Genomic DNA, 25,294 nt, shown 5'->3' on the forward strand with positions numbered 1-25,294 from the left:
GGCTTTCATGCAAGTCCAAAGAAAGTCAACCAGGAGGATCAGCATTCCAGAAAAATGGAAAACAAAGACCACAATTTGCAAGAATTATTCTGTTGAAGAAAAGATATAAGGTTTAGAATCAAGTACATGAAAGGTTGCTGCAAAGACGAAAATAATAAACTGTCCTCTTTGTCTGTGGGGAGCAGCACAAGAATAATAATGCACTTAAATTGTAGTGAGGGAGATTTAAATTAGACATTAGGGAAAACTTTATAAATGTAAGGTTGGTGAAGGACAGCAGGTGATTTATTAGAGATGCTGCAGCATCCCTGATGTCAATTTTGGGAATGAGTTAGGGAAACATCTGGAAGACCCAGGTTATTGATCCTTGTTGGGAGCAGAGGGGTGGTGAGATGGCTCCTGACATCCCTACCCTCCCTGCCTTGCCCAGCTTTTTTAATATGCAATGAGGTTAGAAGCTCTGAATTGCTTCTTTACCCTGGACTGTTTTATGATTCTATGACTTATTTTACCCTTGTTAGGGTATAAGATAAAGTTTTAATATACTTTTCACTGGCAAGTTTCCATAGCTTTCTTTTCCCAAGACAGATGTTGAGAGAATAGTCAAATCCAAACAAGATTTGGATGCAGTATGTCTATTTAACACTATTTAAACCCTGGTTTTCTGTAATTTGTCAGTAGTCTTTGTTCATAACTTGTAAACAAAGTATTTTTTTCTAATAATTTGAGACAAAATTCACATATTGTGTAAAATTGAACATCAGAAATTTATGGCTTAAGTTCTGTTTAAGGGAGATTTGCTGAAATTAACTTAAATGGTGATTGCAAAGTGTCCCTTTTTTATATGTATATAGAAGCATAAACAAAGTCCCTTTTATTCGGAGTCTACATGGCATTACATCCTTTTCCACATTGATTTAAACTTTTGTTCTCCAGAAAAGGTGTTATTTACAGTAAAATCCTACGGTATTCAAAGTAATATAATGTGTCTGGTCACAGCTGATGAAGACATTGTTTTCTAGAATAGATGGTAAAGTTCATTGGAGCATTAAAAGAGGGTATTCTTGGTATCTCATATGCAGATACAGTCTAGACACTTGAATAATCAGCAGTCATTAGAATGTCTGCCTGTAAGAATACCAGTGTTGATGGTGAGAAAATGCTCATCCTCTTTTTTCCCTGTTTTTCTTAGCATCTGACCTTTCATGCTTAGATACTAATTTGCCCTAGTTGTAGTTTGTCTTTTTATTTCTTCTTTTTGTTTCAGTTCAAGAGCTGTAACAGGAAAATAGTATTGAAGCCCTACTGATGTGTTTTCATTGAATAGTAACAGAAGTTAACTGACTGATATGCAGTCCTAATTAGTTTTATTTACAGCATTGGAGATTAGAAAAGCACTTTCTAAAATAAATCAAACCATTGTTTTCACAACTGCTTATTCCAGTGTGCTTTTAGATTTGGAAAAAGATCAATGCAAGTTCTATCAATATTTTTTAATTAGGAAAAAATTTAATTGTGATCTCAGACTTCAAATAGATACATGGTCTTTCTGACTACTAAAATGGTGGCATAGGTGGCTCCTGCTTCTCTTAAGTCTCCTCTTTGAAAAGCACAATTAAAAGTGTGTTTTTGTTGCTATGTCCACCACATATTAGTTCTGCAGGAGTTTTAAAGGGAGAATTTGCTTTCTGTCCAACAAGATGGGTCTGAAGTGCGACACATGAGAGAAAATATATTCTAGTGGGTTTTTAATAGATTTAGAAAAAAATACTGTTTGTCTTACAGAAACAAGTAAAGGGCCTCCTGTGACACATAAGATTTTGTAAGCACACTGAACTGGCAATCAGCTAATCTCTAGTGTCAGAACGATATCAGTAATTGGATCCCCTATGAAACAGCAGGAGTCAGTGGTGGGTGGATTGTTTCTTTGCAGTACAATGCAGGCAGCTGAGTTCTCTGTGCTCAGCTGTGAGGTTGTGGGAGCATGATTGCCACAGTACCAGGAGAATTGAGGCAGGTTTTTAATTACTGCTTTATTGAATTATTTGGTGTTATTTCTTGCAAGTGCACAGTGAAGCACCATGTGAGAATACTAATTTCTATTCAGTTAATCATGGGTGGTGTCACTTCCGCTGCATGCTTGTAGCCTGCTTGTGTCTTAGTTTTATATTATTCACGAGAGATACCACTTTTACATTTCTATGGTTAACATAGGTAAATTTTTGAATCAGAAATAACATTATTAATGTGCTTGTGATACTATGATTGAAAGTCACAGGAGAGATTTCAGCTTTACGGGGTACCTCCATGGGAATGCCTTGTTGTTTGAGAACAAAACCAACCCAAAATGTAGAAGGCAGAAATAAGAAAGGATTTTATTTTCTGTTGTTTGTAATACATAGACCTGTTTTGACTCAACTAATTATCAGAAGTCCTAGTTCTGCTGTGATTATTTTCACCAAGAGCAATAACTCCTACCAGACATATCCTGATATTTTGAAAGAGTGGTTTAAATATGTGTATGTATGGGGTTTTGCATCTATTGATGTTTAAGTTAATTTTGCAGACAGCCATAGATGTAAGATGCTCTTTCTCTTTTAACTGCCTCAGTCCATACTTCTGCAAAATAGTACAGCATATTTTTCAAGCCATTTAGGTCCCTAAAAGGCTAACTTTGTAATCACTAAAGTGCCAAATAAAGCCAAGCCTTTGAAATTGTATAAACAAATGGTTATTATCATATAATGTATTTAGCATGACTTGAACAATAATTTCAAGCTTTTGAAGTTGTTTTTTTTCTCCCCAGGTATGACATAATTTCCCCTCCCCCATCAACTGCAACTGTTATTGGTGCTTGAATGAGCCAAAATACTTGGAATCTGCTTTTCTATCTTATGCTAAGCATGGAAGACCTCAAAGTTAGTCCCTATTCCATTAAGCAGAATTGGAAATGGAGAATATCTCTGGGGGGAATATATATAGGTGGGAAATAGGGAATATATAGGCAGGGGAATACATAGAAGGAGCATTTTAAAATGGGGTTTACTTATAATTGATGCTTATGTGTTCTACATGCATACTCTTTTAATAACTTTTTAAGAAATTATTGTATTTTTAGTGTTTATCCTCATCCTCGGTGTCACTTGATTTGTTACTTTGCAGATCAGAACCAAGCAAATGGAGGGAGAACAGTGTTGTTCAGCCTTCTCAGCCATTTGCCATTGCTCTATGCACTGTAACTACAGTAAACTGCTGTTTCATGCAGTTAAAGCAGGATTAAAACTGGCTTTATAAAGAGATCAAGGAAGGATGGTTTAAAGCCAGTAAGTTTTAATAACATTTCAGAGAAAGAAAAACTTTGATCTAACTGGAAAAGCAGGGAGTTTCTTCAAGACATCATTGCAAAGAGGAATCACCAATTTTTCTAGTACTTATTCAGCTACTCAGCCCTATTATTTGTCCTTCGTTTTGTAAAGTATATCTTTTATCTTTGAACTTACTTGCTTTTCTTCCAAGAACTGTTTCACAGAAGTTACTTCATTAAATGAAAGTATTTACTACTGGTGAGCTCAAATCAGTTTTGTCTTTTCTGCCCTAATCTAGCTAAATAATGATAATAATAATTATAATAATAATAAAAAAAAAGGTGTATTGGCCTAATTTGATTGTCTAATGAATGCTACAGAGAAGTGAAGTCTCCTCTTGCAGAGTTCTTAAATGTCTGACCATGACTCTCCCCTAGCTTTCCTGGGGTGTTAGCCCTGGGGCATTCATTCAGAAATTGGTTTGGGGTTTTTCCTCTTTCTGTTCAAAGCTGCTGTTCTGGTCGACACGCACACTGTTATGTTTTGGGATTTTTTTTTACATTGTTTCCAAACCTCCACTTCCTGCCATAATTTCCCCAGTCTTAAAATTTTTTTCTCCCCTACGTTAAGCAAGTTTTCTGTGAGAAGGCATTATGTGCAGGATTTAGCTGCAGACACTTTTCACTACGCTAAATGAGTACTGCTTTTCCAGCTTATTTTGGCAGATAGAGCAAAGTGATAAGATCGCTACGTGGGAAAGTTGGGCAAATACATCAGTGCTGTACTTGGCACTGATATTTTTCCAAATGCCCCATTTTCTTAGTTATCTTTTTTATATTCCACATAGTCCCAGTCTTACAGTTTCAGAGTCTTAATGAGATCCCAGCTTGTTGGTTAGCACTTCTCTGTAGATATTTTTTCAACCACATTATACAAAGGGTAGTTTCCTTCTCTTTATTTTCTTTATGTGAGAAATGCCATATAGGTTTTACTTTACTTTGCCCAAATACACATCTTTTCACCTGCTGTTCCTGTGGCTTGGTGTGCAGTGAGACAGCTTCTTGGTTCTTAGTGCTGGGTTGCTCTGACAGGCTGTGTTGACTAATTGGTCTCTGCCATTTTCTTGATCTTTACCTCCTTTTTCTTGCTTTCCTAGTTAGAGCAGAGCCTCGCTGAGAACAACCCACAGGAAAGCGCTCTCCTTGAGCTTCTGACAACACCTTGTCTCTTGCTTGGTGCTATTATTAACAAAACAAAAGCAAAAGTCCTCATGTGGGCTTCCTGAGAGTAGTGAGGAGTCAAACTGTGAATTAAACATCTTTTGCCTACATGTCAGCTAAGAAACAGCTGAGTGATGTTCGAGGCACAGATTGATAGGCTTTTTAAGGTCACCAGAAACTAACTTTTAAGGTTTTGATGCTGTTTCTTTTAAAGGAAATAATAATAAAAAAGGAGTAATATGATGTCATATTTAATAAGGTAATAGTCCTGACAACTGACTCACAAGGCAGGCATTTTAGAAGTACAGTACTCCATTCTCACACACTGTATATAATTTATAGAATCCTTCTTTTTTTCAGATTAAGTCCATATAGAAATGGATAGCATTATCTGTGTTCAGAAAAAATGAAAGAAATTAATGCTGTGATTGAATCTTGTATTTACCTGCTTCACTTGAATTTTAATTCAGTTCAGAAATTAAAGAAAAGCTTTCTATTCACAGTGTTGCATGTCATTATTTTAAAAACATTTTCTGGTGAATTGATGCCACTGTAGAGCAGAACAGGCAACTTTTTACTGTGAAATTCAAGTTGGGATTTTTCAACAGATGCAGAGAGATTGCTTTGTGCATTCAGATTTAAAGTTCCACTTTAAAAAAGTGTACTGAGGAGAATACAGGAATTTACAATGACAGCATCCAAACTGTCTTGATTCTGCCCAATCAAAATGCCCACAATATGACTGTGCTTTAAAGATTTCATTATTCATGATGCTAAAAAATAAATAGCAATTTAATTCTCTTTTTTTCTGCATATTTTCTTTTTCTTTAAGACAGACAAATGATCCAAAGTTAAAACTTAGCTAGTTGAACCAAGGCATCATATATGCAGCAAACAGACAACTTTTGGGACCCGTTGACTTCAAATCTCTTAGCTGAATAGACAACACCAAATGAGAAGTGTGAGCACACTTTGTGGGGGGAAACAAAGCAGAATTATGACTTGTTCTTTGCTAGAGCTTGCTGCCTTTAGTTGCTCATAGCTGTGGATACATGTGACCACCTTTTCTTTGCTATTATTGTGTAAGCAGCTTTAAGGTAATACTCCTCACAAAAAAAAAGAACAGAACAGAAATGGATCCTAAATGAGGAAAGCCATTCAAAGAGTTTTCTCAAAACTAAATCGTCTATGCAAACTACCTATCGTTGTTTTTGGAAACAAAGGTAAGATTTCTAGTGTGAGGTGTCCCTGCCCATGGCAGGGGGATTGGACTAGATGATCTTAAGGGCCTTTCCAACCCAAACCATTCTATGATACTATGATTTTGAGAAGGAATTAGAAGATTGCTTATATTTGGTATGGGTTTTTACTCAATACTGTATGAACCCTTGTTTGCTAGTTAGTTAGATTCATTTGCAAATACGAAGAGAGGGGAATGAGATGATTCAGAAGAAAAATCTGTATGGTTAAAACCTTCTATTACATAATAGGACTCAAAATCCAAACGCCACTAGTAGATATTCAGTAGTTAACAGTTATTATTTGGTCAGTAGCAAAATGAGAACTCAAGATGACACTGACTTGGTATTTTTGAAAAACTCTTTTCAGTCTGAAGCAAAATGTGTTTCCTGATGCTAATGGACATTGTAGGTGCACGGGGAATGAAGCTGGAGGTGTTTTGTAAGTTGTCCCTTATTTCATGATCATGACTTGTACTTGAGCTAGATGAGGCCAGATGTTAGATGGAAAGTCCTCTGTTTTGCTAGCATTTTAATATTTTTTAGCCTTTCTTCCTGTGGTGTTTATGCTGGTGTGCAGTTTCTATTAATGTCAGTGGATGTAGGATCATGACATTATTTCATAATTTTACTGAGTTTTATTGGAAAATATGTTCATATAGACCCTAAAAATGCTTAATCTTTCAGAGGAGACAGACCGCAATAAGATTTTGTTTTGAGAATGAGGAAGTAGAGTCAATCATAATTCCTATAGGTGGTACTTGCATTAATAGCAAGTGGTAGAGATGTTTTCATGGTTTAGTTCTCACATGATGACTAGGGAGAATAGTAAAGAAGGAAAGCACTTTTTTGTCAGTGCTTTTACTCATTAGTCTGTTCTGTAAGTACAACCGAATTTCTGGTTGGTCATATGGAAATTACTGAAAAATGTCTCTGAAATGAAGAAAAAAACTTTTGCAAATTTACCATATTCAGTAATAGCTCATCTAATTTTAATATATGCTGTGGGTTCAAATTTATGTCCCTTTGTCAGTAAGCTAGTCCGAAAGAGTTTAATTGGGAAGTACCTTTCACCCTTTTTCTCAGTGGGATTGTGCTTTCAAACCTATTCAAATTCATCATCAGTCTTGTACAAATTATCTTAGAAAGCCCAAGAAAAAATCAATGGGAATATTTCCCTCAGGGTCCACCATACTGATTACAATATATCCATACTTAATACTAAGTTTATGCTTGTATCTTCAGAACTGATCATGAAATAGATTCAATGTGTACATTCATATGGAGCCAATGATTTTCCAAGTGCTTCCAGTGCTGATAAATTTGTAACGACTTGCGTTTACACTAAACTATGCTTTGCATTTCTGGCAAAAATACATATGTAAGTTCCAGGGCATACCATGAGTCTTCATTTTCTCACCACATGTGCAAATCTTGACAGTGTACATTGGAACATGTCCCATTTTGAACTAGCTCTGCTAACATTCTGTCAACTTCTGTAATAACCTTTTAACTTTCTTAGGGTGAATTACAAATGTTTGCACTCATGCAAAGCATAAATATTAATGTTGACATTGTCATGTAACAGTGACTTGTTGTTCCCACCGGCTGCATGATCCTGTAATGTACAATAGCAGCTGGAACTCAGCAGTGAAATGAAACCCATACAGTTGGCTTTTGGGGACCCCTGTGTTAGTGTTGACAAATTTCTATGGAGTGTGACATCCTGTTTGATGGTTTGGGTTCTGTCTTGTTTAAAAGAATGCAAAACTTGTACAAATAGTGTTTGTGTTTACCTTCTAGTAGGCTTTCAAAATTGTCAGTGCTAATGTTTTGATAGAAGTTTGTTTTCCTTTTATTGTTTAGCTTAACTTTTGCTATGGTGGAAACACAACCTGAATTCTGTCAGACTGAAGGCTAAATTCTTTTACAGGTGAGGACAAAACTGCATTAAGTTCCCTATTTTTGGAGAACTTCAGTAATGTTAATAATCCTTCACTTCCTACAGCAAATTTCTGATGGCTACGGAGTTCTTCAGTGTTAGCATCACTGCTGTCAGAAAGAAGGCATCTAAGTAGTGGCAGGGGAGACGTCTAATTTACTACTGGTATTTTTAAACCCATGACAGAATGGTAAAGGCAGTAGGAGGTACGGAGTTTCCGCAGTGTCCACCTTATCACAAACTTCTGTTGCCTGGTCTTATTTCAGTTTTACAGGCAAGGAGGTGTTAAATTTTGTCCCTTCTGTTCTGCTATGTATGAATATGGGCCTTTGACTGTTCAGAAGCTATGTAAAATTACTGACATCTTTAGCATCTCTTCCTTTTGCCCAAGAACGTTATTTTACATGTGATGAAAACACTGTTCCTCTTCCTCAAGCAACTATGACACACCAGCCTTGTTTGCTCAGACTCTGGAATTAGAGCATGATTGTTTTACCATGAGCAATCAGTAGCTGCCTTCTTAAGTGTTTTAAGACATGGTTGCTGCTTTTTGACCTGGTGGGTACTTTAGGTTAAAAAATTCATGCTGTCAGAACCTGCTGGGAGCCACAGGCAAGTCACTGAAAAGGGTGCCCCATTTATATCCTACCCAGAATTACAGGGATTTCTTAGGAAGAATGGAGTTTGGAAAGTGGTAGCCTTACAACAGAAGTCCAAAATTGGGTTCCCTGTGCTTCTTGGGCAAAAGGAAGGGATACTAAAGATGGCCAGCATAATGCATCTGCAGTCATAGTTGCTGGTGCTCTCCTGGAAGGATGGAAAGCTTCAGCTTGCTTGCTGTGGATGTGGGGTTTATCGAGCCCTGCAACCTAAAAGCATTGTTTATTAAACCAATCAAACAAGGGAATTAAACAGATTATAGGATTATCGTAGAGCAAATGAAAGACAGAAAGCACATAATTGGAAGGAGGAGTGTTTTGACAGCTTCTGCAGATGGCAGCAGACAGAAGGGAGGATTGCATTCCTGAAGTGTAACTTTTTATTAATAAGGTTCAAATAATTCTAGCAGCTCTTTTGAGAGAAGTTTATTTGTCATGAATAGTATGAATGGATTTCTTTCTAGATATTGGTTATGGCAGTTTTACTTGGTTTTTGTTTTTTGTTTTTTTTCTTTTCAGAACACTTTCTGAACAATGCCATTATGCAGATTGGGTACTAATTTTTGAAGCACAGCTCTGATTTGTTTTTGTAATGCTATGTGTTCTCCAGAAGGATCAGGAGCTCAGCATTGCCTCAGAGGCTAAGCACTATTTTATCACTCAGCAGTGTTTTCACATTCAGTGTCATGTTTGAAGCAAAATATTTAAATGGAATATTATTTCAGAATACTGATTTTTCCAAAAACATATATAAAGATAAAAATAATACAGTGAAGAATTTATTTTTTTACATGCTTTTGGCTTTTGCTTTTTAAAAACCAGAAGGATTTCCTTAGGGATTTGCTTGTCTAAATCTATTTTCTCTCCAGCATATGAAATGACAGGCTATACAAAATGCCCAAATATTAATTTTTGTGGCATGTCTGTATATTCATCTGTCAACCTTCAGTGAATTTTCTGGTTTTCTATTAGCTTGTCCCAAACTGCTGGCAAGCTAAATTTCTCTAACAGGCATCAATTCACTGCATTAAATGCCTGTTCTGCCCTGCAAGACGTATTGATTATTTTTTTTCTCAGCAAAGTGACAAATACCATTTTCATGACAATAATAGAGATTGATTACGATTTTATGGAACAGAGAAGGAGCCGATATTGCTGAAAGAACCTTGGGGCTCATAAAAAATTGAAAAAAAATCGTTTGAATTAATAAAGAAATTAATGAATTCATCTGTTGCTGATGAAGCTGAAGCATTTCTGATATAATGGAAAGTACAGTAAATGCATGATCATTGCTGAAGTGAGGCAAGTTTAAATGTATTTATAACATCTGGTGTCTGAAATTACTTGGAGGAATGATAGTAATCCATTTTGAAGAACTCGACTGAACTTTTTAAGTCTTTAAGATAAATTTCTCAATGGATTTAGGTATGCGTGATCACGTACTAGTGAGTATCTGCAGGGCTGACTTGATCAGTGGATGCTGAATATGAAAGACTGAGGAAATATTGTTAGGTTTTGTGTAGGGGCATTTATTTTTAATCTGAAAGGAAATAAATTTCTTTAGGGGTTTTTTGTTAATTTTCATTTTCATCGCGTTACATCTTTTGCTATAGATACAAACTGTAGGTCAAACACCTTTATGTTTGTTCTCACACTTCGTTCACTCTTTAAATGAAGCTGGAAAGATAGTTAGATTTTGATACGAGACTGAATATTTGAATTTGAACACAAGGTTAGGTAATTTATGACATTGTATCAAAGCAAATGATAACGACTGAATTCATGCTGTGTGCAATAGCATTTACAATTTGTATGGGTTTTTATATATTGTCTTATCCTGAAACAACACATAATCTGTTGATGGAGACTTTCATATAGGCAGGGGTTTGTGTGTGTGATATGGCTGTAAAATTCGCCTTTCTCATTCAGTTACTTTATATAATTTTTAATACTTTTTTAACTTAGAAAAATAGATTTTCCTGATTGATGTATGATTGAAAAACGAAGGTTAGAGTATGATGATGTAAGACTTTCAAGCAAACTGGAAGGAAGGACAGCAAATTAAAAAGGTTACACTGATACCTATAGTCCCTGATGTGACACTATATTTTGTATTTATTCTCTGATACATTCTCTATCAAGAAATACGAAGAACAATATTTTTTAGTCTAGGAAAAGAAATCTGTCAAAAGAGACAAGCCAGAGTAGTACACAAAACCAATTTGTCTGTCGCACATGTGACATGTCAGTATGACTTTGAAAATTTTAGTCCTGCCTCCCTAAAAAAAACGTTGTAAATAATCACAGTTCTTATTCAGTGTCATGCCAAAAAAAAACAACCCCAAAACCACCACCACCAACAACAAGAAAAAAAAAACACAAAAACCCTCATAACTGGTTTGAGGGCAAATACAAAGAATAAATGTTTCAGAATTAGGTGTGAGGGCATTCTTTTTGTTTTGTTTAGCATACTTACAAGTATGTTCAGATTTTTTTTTTCCCTTGAAATCGCAGGTGAACTATAAAGCTTAAAAAGAATTTTTGTTGTGATTTTTTTGCTTGAAAGAATGAGAGAATGTATTGTATTCTTTCCTCTGTATCTATATGCATATATGCTGGAAAAAAAGTAGGACAACAGATAATGAGAGCTGAGGATGCAGTATTCAAATAAAAAGTGAAAGAAATAAAAAAACCCCACACATCCCACTGGAACTTGCTTAGAGCTTAATGGCTGAAGTAACAGCAGAGGCAATTTCTGCATTTGACTTATGAGCTTCTGAACTGTTCACATACTGCTCTAAAATTTTCTACTGTATACTTGGAGCGCAAAAGTTACTTCAAAAGTCTATCTAAAACCATCCAGCTGTATTGAAAGGAAAAGAAAGTAAAACAATGCCCTCGTTATAAAAAAAAAAGTAAGAGTGGTTATGACCTTTTAAATGACGTCTGTAGTAGCAAAAATACTGGGAAAACAGGTTGAAATGTTTCAAAGTGGTAGCTCTCTCAAGAAATGTACTTGAAATGTCGCTATGAAAATGGTTGTGATTTGATCTGAAGTCATTTGGATTTTCCCATGGGTACTAAAATTTTAGTAATAGTGTAGCTACCAGGTTACTTGGAAGACCAGTTAGTTCAGTCTCTGCTTACATGTATAATGTGAATTTTGCAGGATGTCCACCTGGGATTTACAGGAGTCCTGGTATCATTCACTATTGGCTGTAAGTTGTAAAATGTTGGTCTTCCTCTTGACTGATTTACAGTGTGCTACCAAGCATGTTTATGCCCCAAGAGGTCAAGTAATTGGCATTGTTAAAGATTTAGGAGCAATCCTAGTTCTCCATTAGGTTTTCCTCTTCCTGAAAAGAGAACTCCCTCCAGGTGGGATTGAGAGGCTGCAGTTAGACTTGTATGGAGCTGAGGAGCAACCTGCGCGTCCTTAGAGCAGCCATAGTGCTGCATGAGCATGCATGCTTTCCCACTAGTGTCTCCTTTGGTCCACAGGCAGGTGGAATAGCACTTGAGGGGCACCACCACCATTCAGCCCTTTAGGACCCAAATTCGTTTTATATAGAGGCAGTGGAGAAGTCTTAGGGCAGTGCACCCCAAAGGAGCTGCAGTGGGAAAGGACCAAGGACACCCCATGTCCTGCTGCATACCTCAACCTTTGTTCTTAGACCGTGGTGAACATGGGCTGTATGTTGAACTCCCTGCAGTACTAACTGGGTGGCCTTCCGCTGTGTACTTTAGCATCTCATTTAGGCTACATCTATGGTGGAGCTGTCTGAAAGTGTGTAATATATTCAATAATGCGTTTCATTACTGTTTTCCAGTACAGAATGCTAAGTTCAGAGGAGTTCCATCAGCAATCAATGTATTCATAACAGCGCTGTGCTTCTACACCATTTTGTGAAGCAGTAAAGTTCAGCGGCCATAAAATGGTGTCAGAAAATAAAAGTTAAAATGCGCTCTGTGAGTTTTTGCTGACACAGAAAATGAGCCTGTTTTGTTTATAGCAAAGTAATTCTATTTGACTGTGCAAGGCTAGGCAAATGTTTCAAAAAGTTATTTTAAATACTACCCACAGCTTGAATATATGCGATCAGGAAGCAATATATTACCAATGAAACAGCACATAAACTTCCTCATAGGAATACTTGCTGAATTTTGTTTTACTGTTCTCATTTTGGCTTGGCGCGCTGAAAGAAACACTGTGGAAATTCTGCTTAAAACTGTGTTATGCAAATTCATATTTGCAACTAATTTTGGAAATGTAATGAGAGATTTGAAAATGCTTGTTTCTTACTTTAATTTTCACTTCTAAATATAAATTAATTTTAAATCATTAAAATGGAATGTAATGCTAGCACATGATTGATGATTTAAATTATCATTGCATTTGCTAATTTTTTAATATCCTGTTTTCATAGTGAAATCTTTAAGTATTTAGCCAGATTAGGGGCTGTGGGATGAAGCCCTGCTTTCATGCAGTAGGTGAAGGACTCTTAAATCAGTCTCTGGAGTTATTTAACAGTTACCAATTACTGCTGCATTGTAAACAATCAAAGTGCTTGTATCTGCAGGCAGTAGATAACCTGAAAATCAAATATATCAGCTCTGCCTAGATCCTTGAAGAGATTGTCCTGTCAACTAAAACAAGAATAAAAGGTGTGATTGTAAATAACATTCATGGGACAAGCAGGTTAGGAACAATCATTTAAAAAATAAATAAAAAGCCACCTGTAGGAGGTGATTGACGTTAATTGAACATGTAGCAAAAAGCAAAGCCTTAAGAAATTTTCACACATGTATACGTTCAACTGGCTTTGCTCCCTGATTGTTTTAAGTTATGGTTTGCCATCCTCTGATGTGAGGGTTTTCTTTGTCTGTTCCTTGCAAGAAGGTGTAGCATAAAACACTGATCCTTTTGGAGGTTTTAGGAACCTCTGCAATTTGGCTCCTTTCAGGAATGGAGTGACTGCTAGCACTACATTTTCCTTATGCAAGGGTTGTGTTTATGGCTAAGTGCAGACCTTATAGTATGAGAATTCATTGAATTAATTCAATTGAATAGTGTTTCTTACCTGTTATTCACGGGTTTTTTTCTAGTTTTGTTTCTCATTAACAATGATAATAAGAGAAAAGAAGCTAATCATTACCTATACTTTTTGATTGTTGAAATATCTCCATCTAATGAGTAGACGAGAAAAATGAAGATTTATGTATAACATTATATAAAATGCCACCAGTATTAGGAATAATATAAATTTTAGTGACTGTCAGACTTATTTAATCCTGCAGCACTGAAGTCGTTAGAGCTTTGACCATTTATCATAAATTCTGGATTACAAAGGGATTCCAAACCAGTAATACTGTGACAGATTTTCGTTTAGAATCCTAGGCTGACCCTGCTATATATGGATGATTGTGTCTATAATTTAAGTACGTGCTAAGCTTATTTTTTTTTTCTCAAAGGAAGGAGAATATGGCAATAACAGTTTCTTTATAGCCATTTCTGATGGCAATATTTGGTAAATAAACTAAATGGAAGGGCAAGAGCAAATCTGTTAGCTGCTGTTTTCTTGTATCGACTCTTTTCTTTTTTTCTCTTAAAGATAGCTATTTAGTCCATTAGTGGATTTCTTTCCCCTTCCAGGCTGGCTTCCTGTAGGTTTCAACTGTGGAGTAGCAGGTGTACAGTTCCAAAGTGTCTTTACAAGTGGCTCAGCAGGGCTTCCTGTGCCGTACATTCACTGGAGACAGCTCATCTGTTTAATCCTTATGTTTTAGTCAACCTTTCTTATTATGCGGACAGGGCTCCCATGCTCAGCTGGATTTTGACTCTCAGAACGAATTGATGGAGCTCTTTGATCTTTGCTGTGTATTGCATCTGTTTCATCTTTCATCTTAATGCATGATCTTCCTAACTCCTAGCTAGCACTTTATTTATTTTATTTTTCTTACTTGAATCCATCAATTTTACTTTGTTCTTTTTGTCATGCCTTTTTATGTGCAGTGAACTTGATTGCATAGCTTTTAAGATAATGATAATTAAGTAGGTACGGGTATTTAAAAACACAGGCAAAGACCCAGGGAGCTATGGTTGTATAGGGTGTGCATTTTGCATTTTAGAGCCTTGATCAGAATCCTTAAATGGGATTCGTGTGATTCTGTACAAACTTGCAGATTGTTACACCTGGTATTTGTGATAAATAGAAGAAATACCAAAGAATCATAGGATGTGACAGTATATACTTTTGGAGTAGCCTGCTACTGGCTGTTGACACCTGACCTACAGCAGCATTGAGCAGTATTCTGCAGAACTGGTATAATGCAATACTTATTTTGAGGTGTAGCACCTCAACGGCCTAACACATGACCATGTATTCAAGTTCATCCTTCTAAATTCCTGTTCAAAATTAAGCAGCTCTTTAGGAACCATTAAGCAGTTCTGTTTTCTCTTAACTGGGGGTTTTGATTTAAAGACATTATAAATTCCATGTTCTAGCTCAGTTAAATGGTGAGTTATGTTTAGGTTTTGGGTTTTCTGCACCCCTCCAAATTTAAATACGACAAAAAGCAAGGGGTTATTTTTCAAATGAAACCAGCAAAGGAACAATTTTGATTATACTTTTTAGTTTAAATTAGCATTATCAATAGAGCACTTTGTAATGTTGTATTTGATTCCTGCACTTACACAGTAGAGTTTAAATTCCCTTCTAAAAAAGACTTAAATCAGTGTTCAGTTTTAGGTGAGAGTAGCAATTTTTCTAGCGATCGTTAATGCTAGAGTAGCAAGAGCATTTTCAAATGAGCAAAGAGCTTTTGGTCTGCAACAGCTAAAATTTTAAGGAGTCTTGGCTCATAAGAGGTTTCATATATTTCACTGGAAGTCAGCATTTTACATACATGGCGTACTCATAGCTATTTCCTATTTTGCTCCATAAACTGGTTGTATTTTTGTCTTAGAAACACTTTGGAATACGCGATATCTGGGCATTGAAATTTTTGGTGTGTTTTTTTTGTTCTTTCTCAGGAGAGAGCTCCTTATGCAGAACTTCCACCTCCCTATTTGGTGTGATGAAGCCTGGGTCAGCTGACTGTTACATGATAGGGAACTGTCCATTTACAATTAGAGACAGGTTGTTCAGCAGTGCTTCATCAAATGCATATGATCCATGCAGTCACATTACATCAGACTCTTCTAATGTCTTTGAGCAAATACCACCTTTATAAAATAGAAAAAAAAAATCCCATAAACCACTAATTTTTGGAAAACAGTAACTTTTTTTTTTTTTGAACTTGATAGGTGTTATTTAGAAGGAACATAGCATGATGCAGAGCGCACTTGAAGATATGAATGATTTGAGTAGCCTTTGGCAGCTTTGAAAGCTTCAGTGGCATATAACACAGCTGTGTATTCCTAACTGCAAGACTTTGCAACAGGTGCATTTTGGAAGTGAGCTCGCAAAATTACTTATGTTAGGCTTGGTTTCACTGTGGCATAGGTAGATACTGCTGTTTCTAATAATTTATGTAATAAAAGAGTGAAAGGACCTCAGTCTTATAGGATACAATTATACCTGCTGCTGCTGGAAAAAAGAAAAACCCAAAAGGTTTGATTATTTTTGCATGGTACAATAAATCTTCCCTCAAAAAAAAAACCAAAAACAAATAAACAAATGAAAAAAAAAACACAACGCACCCAAACCTCCAAAGTGCTCTTCTGTTCCTGTTAGACTTTCTTTGTTTAGGTATTGCTTGACATGACTCTAAAAAAGCTTGCTGTCCTCTGATACTAAGAGGTAACAGCCATTGATGTAGAGTCCAGATTTAGAATATATAAGAAAGAACTTCAGATTCTGGTTTTAATTTGCCTTTGGAGCTATTGCCTTTTAACTGCTCTGAAATTAATCAGGTGTAAAGTATTATCTGTCAGGAAATTAACTAATTGTGTTGAAAGAAGCTCATTAAGTCAATCTAGAAAACTATTAAAATCCTGAATGCCTATGTTGGACAGTTTCACAGTTTGAGACCTACCCTTGGAGAATGCAGACCCAAAATGTAACTGCATTAACTCTTAATTTTTATTTTAAAATTAATTATAAACAGATTATTTTAGTGTTTTGAGTTGTTGGATCGTAATTTTCTGTCAGTTGGGTGTTTTAGCTTATGTCACTTTGATTGGATCATTGCAGATACCACAATTCTAATGGATAGTGTGCCAGAGTTTTTCTGACACATTATCAGTGTTTCCCAGGCTTTCATTCTGAAAATGGATTCTTTTAGTAGGCTACTTCAGCTGTAAGTGTATCTTTTGTTTTATGGGAAAAATATAAAATGATGCATTAAAATAAGTACCCTGCAATCTAAAGAGGTTGTTTTCCTCTAACACAGCAGTATGTTTTCTCAGTGTATTTTGTGTTTGTTGTCTCCAGAATAAGCATTTATTTAATTCAGTTGTTTCATTCTGTGTGTCTGTCTGCCAGTGTCAATTTAGTGCAGGTGGGAACTTTTGTATAGGAGAAGCCTTAAGGCTTTGTAAGGCTTTTCAATCACAAAATTGGGAATTAATTTCTGCCCATGAGTTTCTTGTAAAATAATGCAAACCCTGTCTTTAGGGAACAGCTACAGCCATCTCCTGGATCCATGGTGCTCAGATGTCTCACTTGACCTAGTGAGGTGCCCTCTCAGAAGGTGCTTTACATATGAAAATATCTTTTCATTAAGACAATGCAAGTTTTTTATTGTCTCATCTTTACCTAATGATACAACAAAACTTCCTAATACAGAAGTGTTAGTAGTCTGAGTGTGAATGGCCCTTGCCTTTTTTCTTTTTCTGAAATTAAATTAAAATATAATTATTTTTGTAGATTTCATCTCAGTCTTAGTGTCTTATTCATGTGAGCCTTCCTGTTTTACAGATACGTTCCCAGTTATTTAACTGTGCGCTCTTGGTACTGATTTTTGTTATTCTGCGACACAGGAGAACTGTACTGAAATCCTGTCTAATGTGTTGCATTAAGCCATCCTGTTATTTCATGTACTAAGTAAACTTTTATGAGAGGGCAGATGTTGGGAGCAAGGGACAAAATAGCTATAAATGAGTATACAAGGAAAAAAAAAATAGCTCTGTGCTTGCCCTTACATGTTTTTCCTGGACAGCTGCTACTGGACACTGTTAAAGGCAGGATGCTGGTATTTGAACCAGCATCATTTTAAAATGTGGTATGTCTGACTATTAGTGTAGGAGGCAGAATAACAAAATATTGGTGCAAGGAAAAGGGAGTGGCAAGGGAAAGAATTCAGTTTTCAGTCTCACCTGCAGCTAGTCATGGCAGTCCTTTAGTTCACATGTACTGATGTTATAGCAGGGTACGACTGGACCTCTTCATTTTGATGCAGGTGGAGGAATTGTCTGCTCCCTTTTTTCTTTCTTGGTCTGTTCCTAGAGTTATAAGCACAAGTGTTTTTCTTGCAGTGCATTAATATTTCACCTCTATTCATTCTGTGCTAATGATTAAAATAACACTGTGGCCTCTTCAAATCTTCCTTGTGGCTCTTCCCCCTCAAGAGTTACACGTGACCTTTGCAGGCGTGGTTTTGCGATATGAAACTTCATGGTTTCATAGCTATGCGTGCAGTTTATATACATGCAGTTTATGAGTCAGGTTAACTCTTGATTTGCACTACTAAAAAAATAAAATTAAAAAAGTAAAAGATCCGTGACTATTTTTGATGCATATGATGTGACAAAATGAGAAATTATACCATAAGCTCTCTGTAACTACATATGGTCTTTCTGGGAGTGTGGGGGGAATCAAAGAGTGAGAGGGTCAGTGTGTCACCGAGCCTTTGAAGCTCCTCATTTCAGTAACAGGTTCACTCCAGAAGGATGTTGCCTCTCAGACCCAGTCTCTGCCACATGTCTTCCCCTAAACCTGCCGACTGGCATATGTGAACCATCCTCCATTGGCTTCATGCCCTAGTGTTGCTCCTTTCCTTCCCCTAGTTTGTGTGTTGTAGCACAGTCAAACATGTAAGCTCCTTATTAATTGGCAGCCATTGAACATTAAAAGTTAATTTAAAAGCCCACTGGATTACATTGTGAACAGTATTCCTTTCATTACATTTCCCATTATTTAAAATGTATAATTTACATATATTACCACTTAATTTCACTTAATTTTTTGTAATGAGGTGCTGAATGGAAGATTTTCAGGATTTAGGAGAGTACAAATGAAAGGTTTATTAGACAGGCATTTTTAAGGTTAAGCCTATGAATAGGTATACATAACTAAAACTAAATATGTTTCTGTCAGTCTGGGGTTGTAAAATGGTATTGTGCAGCTGTATCTCTAAAACATGCAAAATGGTTTAGAATATTATTTTCTTTCTTGCTTTAGGTCATGGATCCTATTCTTTTCTGTGCTTCCTTCTAGGAAGTTATTGGAAGGTTTTATGGTGGCAATTTTCTGTGTTCTGAAAATGCAGTAAACACTGTGGAAATCCTGCAGTCGTCTTTACTAGAATAAACCTTTCCTTTGAGCCTAGACCAAAATTATTATGGTTGTACTTCTGGATTTTTTGTTTGTTTTTTGTTTGTTTAACTGCATGTGCTTTAGGTTAACCATGGCCTATCCTTCGCTTTACCTCCCTCCCCTTAAGGAAATTTTTCTTTTTCTTCACCCTGAGTCTGCTTTACCACTCACTTTCCTTTTCTCTTCCTATACCAACTGCATTGTCTAGTTGCTTCCATGGAGGTCTTTGTATACTATCCTTTTGTATTCCTTTTGATATGTTTCCTTTTCTCTGAACCTCTTGTTGTATATATGATTTGGTATTCTCATCTTTTTGTCTCAATGGAGGGGAAAAAAAGGTAAAAAATGACTGCATTTTCAACAGGTTTGAGGAAGGTGAGGGCCAAACTACTCAGGGAAGCTGTCCCGCCCTCCTGAAAGAATTACATATGTAATTCATGTAATTTGGATCATCTAATAACTTTTGCTGTTTATGTTGCTTTGCTTTAGTGAGTTCATAGATTAATAGAATAATTCAGGTTGACCTCAGAAGGTCACGTAGTCCAACCTCCTGCTCCAAGCAGGGTTAAAACTGAATTCCAACCAGTTTTGTAGCTTCCATGACAGCTAGTAGAGCAGTACACCCAGTGAACAAGTTGTTCCACCAGTGTCCAACTCTGGAAATGAGTATGACAATTCATTCTCAGCAGATCTCTGTCATGCTGTCCTTCATCCTAGTGATGACAAAGGAAAGCATAGATGACCCACCTAGTTCCTTTGTTTTTAATAGCTGAGGGTAGGATGAAATGAATTCCATGTTTTTCCACAGCAAACCCTGAAGTCATGAAGGAGTGTGAGTGAGAGAAAAACCCAATGTGTTTATTGAAAATGGGCAAATATAAGTGCTGCTGGGAGACCAAATTCGATCCCTCTTTCATGCTACTCTTAAGTAACTGTCAGTCTGGACCTGTCAGAGAAAATCCTGTTTGTTTTCCAGTTCCACTGGCTCAGATCTGTTCTGACAGCTTAGAAACCCAGTCATGTCTACACTGGTGCCTGACTGGAGACATTGCTATGGATAGCCTTATATATCTGGTGTGTTTTGTACACCTTCCAGAAAAACAAATCCGTTGTTACGGCAGCCGTCTATGTTTATGTCCTTCCCAAGTCCCTCATTCATTCGCTACACTCAGTTATTTCCTCTTGCCTTAAAACTCTGTGCTAGGATCAAGACTACTTCTTCATATTTAAAGGCTGTCTATAGAAAGCAAGATCTGATTCAAGTACAGCAATAGAAATAAGAAGGAGTAATGCACAAAGGGCTTCTTTAACTTCTGATTAAAATGAAGTGAATTTGTCATTTTTGTTCGGTTAGGACTGAGCTTTCTAACAACATCTGTCGTTGCATTGGTGACAATGTGATGTGGAGGTATTTGAGCTAAACCTCAACTTGTTAACAAATTTGTGTACAGGTCGCAGTGCAGAACTGGCGCAGTCTTCAGTATCTGCCTGAGAAGCTGGGTGAATACTTCATCAGTCATCCAGAATGACTGGAGTGATGACATTACGTTTGAGCATGTAATTTATTTTCCTGCTCTCATCCTTTCCAACAAATACCAGAAAGCAATTAGTTGTGTTTCGACCAATACTGAACACCGTAACAATTCCTGTATTTGGCCTTGTAAACTTTCCAAATTAGATAGATATATAAAATAAAAGTTTGACTTCTGAAAGGGAAGGCTCTGGCAACACTGTTTTCAAGGGAATGAGGTCAGGGTATAATTGCTACTCCCACAAGCTTGTGTTTTCGAACTGTCACTGTTTTCTGTTTGTATTTCAAGAACATGTGAAAATTTTATCTGAATTGTATGTGGAAACTGGAGAAAAAAATTATTGATGTCAATGGATTTACTTAAGGATAATTTTATGCTGCAAAGTCCAGAACATCTTCTTGTTAGGCATTGAGAATGTATTGCTGGATACCACCTTTAATGTTAAGGTGAAATAAACAAGATCAGTCTGGTTTTGGAAAAGCAGCCTTCGGTCCAAGTGCCAGGGCATGCAGTGTACCATTAATCCGAAAGTGGTCATAACATCTTTTTTGCATGCCCTTATAAATTTGTGTTAGTTGACTAATGTACTGTGCTCTAATTAGTTAAATAGAATTCTCAGCAGGCACTTTGAAATGTACCAAACTGGGGGTTTTTGGTACCAGAAGGCATTATTGTGATGGCTTTTATTCTATTGTAACCTTTGTTTCTACTTTATATGAACTACCTTTCACTACTTTGGAATGTATTTGGTTTGTAAAAAAAAAGGTCTTACAGCAAGAACGCACTATTGTCTGATGCTGCTGTAAATGAAAAGCCCAAGCATATTATTGTTTTCTAAAGCAATGCTGAAGTTCAGTATCAGCTCAAATTTTGTTAGGATGCTTTTATATTTTGGGCTTCTAATGTATTTGCATGTTTAACCTTCTCAAAGTGTAGGCTTCACTACTGGGGATTTATAGACGATCAGACTAGTTGAGAGGAAGATGTATCCAAAGAAGCCTTTAATGGTAGCTAACTGCTTCTGTGGGCCCAATTAAGACTATCCAACTGTGAAACACAGTCCCCTGAGTAACGATGCATTCAGCTTGCCTGTTTTTTTTTGAGGTGGGGGGAAGGAGGCCTGGAATAAGGGAATATCTGGTGCAGCTGTGAAGGAAAAAATATTTTAGAGTTCTTTTAGGGAAAACAACACAAACAACAACAAAAAAAAACACCCTTAATCCAAACTAAAACAAAAAAAAAAAAGAAGAAGCCCTCAAACTTTTGGTATGTAGTATTAATAAAGGTTGAAGTCAACTTTACATATGCACCACATTCTAGACTTGATGCTGTAGTAGCTGTGCTTGAGATGTGGACATGTTGGTCCAAAATCAATCTTGTCACTCCTCAGAAGGCAACGAGAGATAATAAGTACTATTCACCTGATTGCTTTCCTGTTCTGAGACAGCTGGTGATGCTTGTCTTCCTGATAACCAGGAGTTTCAGATCTAAGGCAGGGATAAAGAAAAGCTGGGAGCTTGCTGAATCTAAATTTGACAGTCGATGGCTGTGTAGAGGGTCAGGAGGGATAGAATCTGTGACACGTATAAGAAAGGAACAAAATTTATCTGCTCTGGTTGCAATGATTAGATGTCTTTTTGTCTGGCTTCCTTACAGTGGATGATTGATTGTACCCGCCAGCTGGCTAATATCATAATTAACAAAGTTGCTACCATGTCTGAGAAGTTTAATCGAAAAAATTGCCGGCAGTATGATGCCATTGTCACAGAGATCACAAGCACTGCAGTGTCAACTTTTGTACTGATGGAGCCGCAGGACTATGTAGATGTGCTGAGAAGTCGTTCACTGGGATCACTAAAGGTATGTTTCTTTCCCCTTACATTTCTTCTCTGTTTGTTCTTTTGAAAAATACAGTAGATAGTCCTTTGATGGTACCTTTCATTTCAGGGTACCGTGTGAAGCTATTCTGTATTTTACAGCAGTTGCAATAGCAATCTAGGATATGTTTTATCAATGCATCAAAAGCTGAATAATCAAACCCATAGTTTAGTGCTACTCACCCTGTCTAAATGGTCTTTGCTTCTTTGCCAGATGCTTTTCACAAAATATATGGACACAGTAGCTTTCATAGCTAATTTCCTCAGTTGGAGGAACTAAAAATGCTGTTGACAGTCTATATTCAAGGAACTCATAGTTCAGTTCAGGTTTATGTTTTGTGATCTTTTCGTTCATTAATTGAAGTTAGAATGTAATTTGAAAGGCAAAAAATCCCCCTGGGGAAATTCCCGTATTTTTGTGTTCATAATTCAGTGTTAAAATATCTTGCTAACATATTTGCTTTTGCATGTGCATATCTCTGTGTGTGTGTTTGTGTGTGTGAAAAGAGAGCAATGTCGGTGCCGTTAGCTGGAGAGCCACTTCGCAGCACCTTTGTAAAATGAGAATCTCGTTTATTCCTCTTGTACGTTTACGTAGTTTTCCAAGTTAAAAATTATTCTGCTGAGCTCTTCTTCTCTGCTATTGTATTTTTACATGTGTGCGTGTGTGTGCTGCGTGGTAGTTCAGTTATGCTCTGGAGTATGTGTTGAAAATGCCAGCCTGACATATTGCTAATGAGTGTGCATATTGACAGTGACGGGGGCGTGTGTCTGTCTGTGTGCCATATATTAAAACAAAAAGAGGGGAGAGACGGAGACAGAGAGAGACAGAGAGACAGAGAAGGAAATATTGGGATGGGAAAGAACAGTTTATTTACATTACGGTATGTCAAAATGTTATTATGGCTAAAAAATTAATTTTAAATAGACATGAGATGGAATATGACAGTTCCTTCTCACTCTCATAGGAGCTAATATAGCTATGGTAGGAGAATAAGGGAGACCCATTTATTTTGGTGGTACTATTATTTCTCTGGCCAAGTAATTTTGACTTTTTGGTGTCAGTTTCTAAAATTTGGGAAGTGAATTGTTTGCATTGTGTTTCAGTTCTGTAACGAGCTTTCCTGAGTTTTCTGTTGCTCCTCCGTATCTTTACAGGTAAAATAGTTCTGAGCATTCAGGTGGAATTGTTAGAGTAGACTTGTGAAGGAACGTATTGCTATATAACTAACATAGGTGATTATTTCAAACCAACGTATTTTGGGGATGAGCTATTTTCTGTTTTACAGTTTTCTGTTTAGAGTTAAATGATTTTCTAGTTTTGAGCTGATATTATTGCAATGGCAATTTGCAACTAATACTAACTTGATTTTTTCAGAGATATTTTGCGGTTCTCAGTCAATTTAGTGGCAGATAAATTTTTTCAATTACTAGACCAAGTTGGGAATGCCAACTAAAATAATTTTTCTTTATTTCTTTCTTTGTTTATGGTCTATGCCTCAAAAGAGATTTCTGGTTTGTGAGGAAATACTTTTTTCCAGGCCAGTAAGATATTCCTGTATCATGATTATTCCTATCATCAGAAATGGATTCTAGGTTTTAACTTATCCTTATAAATCTACTGCTTTTCAAGAGCTGCTAAGCAAAATTAAAAATCTATGTTTTGTTTTGAATAGAAAATGCTGTGAACAGTTGCAAAATAGATTAGTATTGTGATTACAGACAATGGGGAAGATTAAGTTACTAAAACAGTATATTGTTGTTCTAAACTAAACCCTGTAATATTTTGTGTAATTGAGACTTTGTGCATTGTTAGAACTCGGTTGGAGTATCAAACGGTTGTGAGGATTAGAGTAGACAACTAAAGCAATGTCACAGTAGATGTGGCTGGTTTTTAACAGGATTATCTTCTGAGATGTGTAGAAATGAGCTCTTATAATAGTTTCAGAGGAATTAATGATTTTAGTAAAATGTTAATAGCAAATGTGCTAATGTAAGGAGTTAGAAGATTAGTGATGCATTCTTTTGCATGGAAATAAGAATATAATAAATGTCCTGCAGGTGACTGAAGCTACTGCAATTTTATTGGAGATTAAAGTTTGATTGACCTTTGCTGAGGTGATTAACCCTTCTGAAATTAAAAGCCAGTGGTAAATTATTCTGTCCAATTTAAATGCAAACACAGAACAGTATGCTGTGTCATTCGAGTGTAAGGGGAAAAAAAATGTTTTAATTTTCCTTTTGCACTCAGCAAGATGTGATTGCAGACGGCGCACAACTGGGCTCTGGTAGAACTGGCCAGTAGCAACAGCCTTTGCTCTGCTCGTCACCACCGGAGCAGCTGTGCCATGGGAACACAGAATTTGGGAGCAGCTGCCTGCGATGAGTCCTCACATGCAGGAATGTCAGCAGGAATGCACGGAAGCCCATCAGCAAGGTAAGCAGTGAAAATCACTGTGAATGTGTTTTATCTGCTAGTGTGGACCTTGAGCCGGCTGATATGTGCATGAGTGGGCAGCGTAGCACAGGTGAGGATTCCTACCCAGCCTCGCAAGGCAGCTCGTCAGAGTGGGGTTGCTTACCTGCGCGCGCCATTGCAGAATGAGAAGTAAAGCTGCATGTATGTTGCTCTTTGTGTGTTTTTATCTTCTCCCTAACCCTTAAAAAGTCAGATTTACAAGCTTGCAGAACTGCACTTTCTGACGGAGCACTTCCTCAGGAGCAGGCTATGTGCAGGTGTGAAAATCACTGCTCTGCTTAAATGGTGTGATTCCAGCCCTTCCTACTAAATGTGCACAAATGGCTTCTTAGGTTGGAGCTGGTATGTTCTGCTGGATGGATAGGATCAGGACATGATCTTAGCAGTTGACTAAAGCTAGTGGGATTACTCACATGTGGAAAGTCACACAGATGGTCTGAGTCGCTGTGGCTACGCTAATGAATGGCCTTTGAACACCTAGAAAGTTAATTCCTCATAGATCTA

The 25,294-nt window shown here is 36.8% G+C and overlaps 1 long non-coding RNA gene across 2 annotated transcripts in view; it reads left to right on the forward strand.

The window, feature by feature from the left end:
- LOC130607327 (uncharacterized) overlaps positions 1-25,294 on the forward strand; it is a 66,759-nt gene that overhangs the window by 21,803 nt on the left and 19,662 nt on the right. Inside the window, exons 3-4 of one of the 2 annotated variants that reach the window (XR_008974219.1) lie at positions 22,091-22,294; positions 24,563-24,748. This is a non-coding gene — a long non-coding RNA (uncharacterized LOC130607327). Of the gene's footprint in view, positions 1-22,090; positions 22,295-23,084; positions 23,196-24,562; positions 24,749-25,294 lie in introns of those variants that run through there. The other variant, XR_008974220.1, reaches the window with a different exon arrangement.

This window comes from Pezoporus wallicus, unplaced genomic scaffold, assembly GCF_028554395.1.
Source record: "Pezoporus wallicus isolate ANWC-B61680 ecotype Strahan unplaced genomic scaffold, APGP_CSIRO_Pwel_v1 scaffold_3294, whole genome shotgun sequence".
Taxonomy (NCBI): domain Eukaryota; kingdom Metazoa; phylum Chordata; class Aves; order Psittaciformes; family Psittacidae; genus Pezoporus; species Pezoporus wallicus.